This window comes from Enhydra lutris, unplaced genomic scaffold (genome assembly GCF_002288905.1).
Source record: "Enhydra lutris kenyoni isolate GAN:26980312 unplaced genomic scaffold, ASM228890v2 scaffoldscaffold2, whole genome shotgun sequence".
NCBI lineage: Eukaryota > Metazoa > Chordata > Mammalia > Carnivora > Mustelidae > Enhydra > Enhydra lutris.
In genome coordinates, this window is record NW_019154086.1 from 55,154,960 (window position 1) to 55,161,663 (window position 6,704).

A 6,704-nucleotide genomic window follows, 5' to 3' on the forward strand; every position below is an offset into this window, starting at 1 on the left:
TCTATTTCCTTGGTGTTAGTCATGATCTCTCCCCTTTCATTCATAATTTTATTGATTTGGGTCCTCTCTCGTTTCTTTTGGATTATTTTGGCCAATGGCTTATAAATCTTATAGATCCTTTCTAAAACCAGATTCTAGTTTCATTGATGTGTTCTACTGTATCTCTAGTTTCTATCTCATTGATCTCTGCTCTAATCTTGATTATTTCCCTTCTTGTGTGTGGAATTGGCTTAATTTGTTGTTGATTGTCCAATTCTTTAAGGTGTAAAGAGAGCTGGTGTATTCTGGATTTTTCTAATTTTTTTTGAGGGAGGCTTGGATGGCTATGTATTTCCCCCTTAGGACCGCCTTTGCCGAATCCCGTAGGTTTTGGACTGAAGTGTCTTCATTCTCATTGATTACCATGAATTGTTTAAGTTCTTCTTTGATTTCCTGGTTGATCCAAACATTCTTAGGCAGGATGGTCTTTAGCTTCCAAGTGTTTGAATTCCTTCCAAACCTTTTATTTTGGTTGAGTTCTAGTTTCAAAGCACTGTGGTCCAAGAATATGCAGGGAATAATCTCAATCTTTTCGTATCTGTTGAGCCCTGATTTGTGACCCAGTATGTGGTGTAGTCTGGAAAAATTTCCATGTGTGCTTGAGAAGAATGAGTATTCTGTATATATCTATGAGGTCCATCTGGTCCAATGTGTCATTCAATGCTCTTGTTTCTTTATTGATTTTTTTTTTAAAAAGACACATTTATTCAGTGTCATGATCAGACTATTACATTTGGCAATCAACAGCATGGGTGCAAAAAAAAAAAAATCTACATTAAAACCCTTTGTTGGAATGCTTTACACTTTCCACAGAACAGAAACTAAAATAACCTGTTATACAATTAGTCACAAATACAGTCCTCGAGTTTTTTTGCCCATACACATGAGTATTGTCTAAAACATGTCTTCTTTGTAGCAGCTAGGCCCTGCCACCACTGTGCTTGGCTGAGTTCACAAATCTGTTGTAACCTGTAGCTTCCCTGTCACTTCTCTGGCTCTCCTCTCCTGCTAAGCTTTGTTTCCTGGCAGTAATTAAAACCTTCTGCCACTGCCGTAGCTGCTGCTGCTGCTGCAACCACCATAGCCACCTTGGTTTCGTGGTTTGGTGAAGTATTGGCCTCCACCACCATAAGGGCCAGAGCTTCTTCCTCCAAAATTCCTCCAAAATTTGAGGATTGATTGTTGTAATTGCCAAAATCATTATAGCTTCCGCCACCTCCAAAGTTGCTTCCATCATTACCAAATCCGTTATAGCCATCCCCACTGCCACCATATCCACCACCACCTCGACTGCCACCAAAGCCACCTCGACCACTGAAGTTTCCTCCGTGACCAAAGTTGTCATTCCCACCAAAACCACCTCCACGACCACCACCAAAGTTTCCAGAACCACTTCGACCTCTTTGGCTGGATGAAGCACTAGCCATCTCTTGCTTAGAGAGCGCTTTCCTTACTTCACAGTTGTGGCCATTCACAGTATGGTATTTTTGAATGACAATCTTGTCTACAGAATCATGGTCATCAAATGTTACAAAAGCAAAACCCCTCTTTTTGCCATTGCCTCGGTCAGTCATGATCTCAATCACTTCGATTTTCCCATACCGTTCGAAATAATCTCTTAGATGATGTTCTTCAGTGTCTTCTTTAATGCCACCAACAAAAATCTTTTTCACAGTTAAGTGGGCACCAGGTCTTTGAGAATCTTCTCTTGAGACAGCCCTCTTTGGTTCCACAACTCTTCCATCCACCTTGTGTGGCCTTGCATTCATGGCTGCATCCACCTCCTCCACAGTGGCATATGTGACAAACCCAAAGCCTCTGGAGCGCTTGGTGTTTGGGTCTCTCATTACCACACAGTCCATAAGTGTTCCCCATTGCTCAAAATGGCTCCTCAGACTCTCATCGGTTGTTTCAAAGCTCAGACCTCCGATGAAGAGCTTCCGCAGTTGTTCAGGCTCTTTGGGAGACTCTGACTTAGATATGACGGTGGTGGGAGGGGAGACTTTAATGATGCTTACTCCGCGGCGTCCACGGGCAGAAAGCTCTTTATTGATTTTCTTATTGGATGATCTGTTTATTACTGAGAGTGGTGTGTTAAGATCCCCTACTATTAATGTTTTCATATCAATATGACTCTTTATCTTGATTAAAAGTTATCTTATGTAGTTGGCTACTCCCATATTGGGGGCATAAATATTTACAATTGTTAATCTTCTTGGTGGATAGACCCATTTAGAATGATATAGTGTCCTTCTTTATCTCTGACTACAGTCTTTAGTTTAAACTCTAATTTATCTGATATGAGAATAGCTATCCCAGCTTTCTTTTGAGGCCCATTGGCATGAAAGATGCTTCTCCATCCCTTCACTTTCAGTCTGGATGTATCCTTAGGTTCTAAATAGGTCTCTTGTAGACAACATATGGATGGGTCCTGTTGTTTTTATCCAATCTGCAACCCTGTGCCATTTTATGGGAGTGTTTAGGCCATTCACGTTGAGAGTGACTATTGAAGGATACATTTTTATTGACATCATGTTGCCTGTGAAGTCCTTATTTCTATAGATTGTCTCTGTAAATTTCTGTTCTATGACAATCTTGGGTTCTTTCTTCTTTTATAGAACCCCTTTTAATATTTCTTGTAGTGCCGGCTTGGTGGTCACATACTCTTTTAAACCTTGCCAGTCTTGGAAACTCTTTATCTCTCCATCCATTTTGAATGTCAGCCTTGCTGGATAAATTATTCTTGGCTACATGTTCTTTTCATTTAGTGCCTTGAATGTCTTGCCAGCCATATATGGCTTGCCAGGTTTCTGTGGATAGGTCTGACATTATTCTGATGGACCTTCCTCTGTACATAAGGAATCTCTTCCCCCTAGCTGCTCTCAAGAGCTCTTGATTCATCAGTCTCACAATCAAGTGTCTCGAGGTCTTTCTAGATTTGTTGATCTTGGGAGGTGATCTTTCTGCCTCTAGGACATGAATGCTCGTTCCATTCCCCAGACTGGGAAAATTTGTTCAACTATAAATTCTAGCCTTTTTTCTTTCTCCTCCCCCTCACAGATCCCAATAATTCTGATGTTGGAATATTTCATGGCATCATTTATTTCCCTAATTCTGTTTTCATGGCTTCTAACTGTTTGTTCCAGGCCTCCTCCTGATCCTTTTTCTCAATCAGTTTGTCCTCTAGATCACTAATTCTATCTTCTGCCTTGGTTACCCTAGATGTTAGAGAATTTAGATTAGATTGGATGTCATTGATAGCATTTTTACCTTCTTCCCGGGTGGCTTTCACTTCTGTCCTAATTGATTCCATGTTGTCATTAATGGTTTTCTCCAACCTAGCCATTGCCTGAGTAATTGTTACCCTGAATTCCCTTTCTGACATACTGTTTACGTCCATATCCAATAGTTCTGATGGAGAGGGCTGGGTGTTCCTCCTTCTAGTCATTTTGGTGAGAGGTGGTTAAGGGGATGTATAGCTGAATATATCAACTGTGATCCAGGAAAAGTGCACCCTGGAAAGGGTCTGAGCAATCGGAAGTCACCACCAAAAAGAAAGAAAAAAGAAAAAAGAGAGAGACAGAAAAAAGAGAGAGAGAGAGAGAGAAGACCCAGCCAGAATGGGCCCCAAAGGTAAGATTTATAAGGTATACAAAAAAACCAAACCAAAACAAACAAACAAACAAACAAAAAGACCAACAAAAGTAAATGACAAGAAAAAAAAAAAGAACCCAACCAAAATGAACCCCAAGTATAAGATTTATATAATACCAGAACAAAAACAAATACACAGAAACACTGACAGAAGAAAAAGGTGGGAAGATGGTTATAAATCTTTGATGAGGGCGAGGAAGTTTATTTTGATTCTTCCTGGGTGTATCTTGATATCTTTTTAAAGGACTCAACTTTCCAGAGATAAAGGGAGATTAAAACTGCATTGATTAGGGAAAGAGGATTACCTTGAAGCTTATATCTATATTATATTAAAAAATAGAAAAGCAAAAGAAAAACACAGGTATATGTATGAAAAAAGTTCAAGTTAAAAGGTTATTATGGAATATGTTGTATTGAACCTCTTGTTGTAACAGTACATAGGTTAAAAAATTAAAAAGAACAAGAATAGTGAGAACAAGTTAAAAAGAAATGTTGTATCTATGAAATATACAGGGCAATATTAGGGCAATACTGGGAGCTTAATATCTTGTTTTCCCCTGATATTGGGGTTTTACAGTTTTATATGGACCCTGTGGTGGTTGTCCTCTTGTTCTTTTGGCTGGCTTTCTTGGGGAGGGGCCTGCCGCATAGTTTTTCAGTCAGTCTTGCTTGAGTTGAGTCCTCCTGCCTCCTATCAAGGGGCTGGGCTCTGTGGAAACTGGTTTTTCAGGCTTTTGTTCTCTGGAGGTTTTTGTTCTTTGGTGACTTTTGGCAGCTTTTTGGAGGTATAGTGGAAAGCAAACTGCACCCAGACCTCCATCTTAGAGAGAAGCCTCGGTCTACTCCCCTCTGGGTGGTCCAGAACACACAGACCACTGAGCCATGCAACCTCCCGCAGAAAGTGCATGTCCCCAGCCACCGTCTCAGGAGTCGTCCAAAGGGCCCGCTTGTCTCTGCACACCCATGCCACTAAAACCTCTAGCGATATTGGTCCAGGGAGCCCACTTCCAGTGGCTGCCTTTGTTGGGACTGCTGTCTGGGGTCCAGACCTCAGGGTTTTGCAGGTCCCCCATGGAGAGATCCCAACCAGAGAGAGTGTACTGAATTTTTCAAGCCCAGGCTGGGAGTGTTCAGACTCTCAGCAGGTCCTAGAGACCACTGGCCAGCACCCACATGGACCTCTCTCAGGCACGGGTGGGGAGCGTGGTTCAGACCCTGGTCACGCAGTGTGTGTGCAGAGTGCAAAAGACTGTGGTTCTACAGAGCATTGGCTGGTGTCCACACCAGACTCTCTCATGCAGGATTGTGGCCAGCACAGGTACAAGCAGCAGAAAGCCAGGGCTCAAGGACCATGGCCTGGAGGCCTCGTTGTACTCTCTCTGGCATGGGTGGTCACCGGCGGTGGCCATCCTGGGTCCATGGGCTGAGGCCCATGCCCATGACCGCCCAATTCCACCAGTTGCCCCTTAAGATCTTTTGCTCTATTTGAGTGCTTTTTACCAGACTCCAAGTTAATGGTGGTCCCCAAGCACAGGGCACTTTCATATTGCGGTATTACTTTCCAATGGGTAGCTTCTGGTGGCTCCCTCCCCCTTCTGTTTATCCTCCGTTATCAGTCCTATCATTCAAACTCTGCTGCTTTACCTCACCACTGGTGTCTTCTGTCCCTGTAGAGATCCAGAAGTGTATAATCCTACATCTCAGGCTGATTTCTTCAGTGTTCAGAGTGTTTGGTAGACAACTAGCTCACTGTAGGGACCAGTTGAAACAGGGTCTCCTACTTCATCATTTGCCCCTCCTTTCTCTCTCTCTTTCTCTCTTATAGATCAACTTTTATTTATTAAGCATCTGCTCAAAATGAAGGAATTTGCCCAAGGTCACACAACTTATAACTGCAATTATATCCAGATCTTTCTGATCCCAAAGGCTCTGTCTTTTTCACAAAATCCTACCGACACCCCAGATGATTTCCAGTCTAGTGAGAACTGTAGGTAGGTTTTTTTCCTTCCTCCTTTTTTGTGTTTTTTTCCCTCATTTTTCCTAGTTTTATCATAAAAAGCAAACTCAATAGACTCTATTAAAAAAAAAAAAAGTACCTCCCAGTGAATTATTTCTAGTCTCAGATGAAAACAACATTCCAACTATCTCAAACTATTTCACCATTGCTGGTTTATTCTACCTCGAAATATTTCTTCAGATTGGAATGTATTTCATATCTAAGAAGTGCCTTACTCTAATAACCACTTTCATCTGTGTAGTGGAGCCATCTTTATAGGCTCAATTCCATTTTCTTTCTTGTCCCTGTTAGGTAAAATACAGCTGAACTTTCTAGCTCTTTTGTTTTTTTTTCTTGGATTTACATAAATTTCTCAGTGAAAGAAAGTGACCAGAGTAAAAGACTTAATCATAGAGGGTACCAAGTGGTCACTAGCAGTGACTGAAGAGTTCTGATCTTTGTAAGTTTATGTCCATAGAGAAGCTTTCTCTTTGTCTTAAAATGGCACTATAACAAAGCAGACCTAAGTAAGTTCAGGAAGGGAGAAAACAGAGAAGCCAGGCTTGACCTCAAAACTTACCTTCTTCAGGAAAAAAGAGAGAGAGAGAAGCAAACCATTAGAGGCTCTTACTGATAAAGAACAAACTGGGCTGATGGGGGATGGGCTAGATGGTGATGGGCATTTAGGAGGGCATTTGTGATGAGCACTGGGTGTTGTATGTAAGTGATGAGTCACTGAATTCTACTCATGAATAATATACACTACATGTTAACTGACAGAATTTTAAAAGTTTGAAGAAAAAATAAAACTTACCTTTTTAAACTTTTCTTTTTAACTGTCATCAACTCCGGGTAATACTTCTTATTACAATCACCTTCACATTTGAATTAAGAAATCATGTTTTCATGTTCTTGGGATCCACAGGTCCTCCAAGAAGACAGTGTGTGCCTGGACTTTTTAAATCTAGCACTCTGAGACAAATTCACTAAAGTGAACATGCAGGAGGAACAAAAA

At 41.3% G+C, this 6,704-nt stretch overlaps 1 pseudogene; it reads right to left on the bottom strand.

Annotated features, from left to right (window-relative positions):
- Window positions 1–1,061: 1,061 nt before the first annotated feature.
- LOC111150223 lies at window positions 1,062–2,000 on the bottom strand (annotated as a pseudogene).
- Window positions 2,001–6,704: the final 4,704 nt, after the last annotated feature.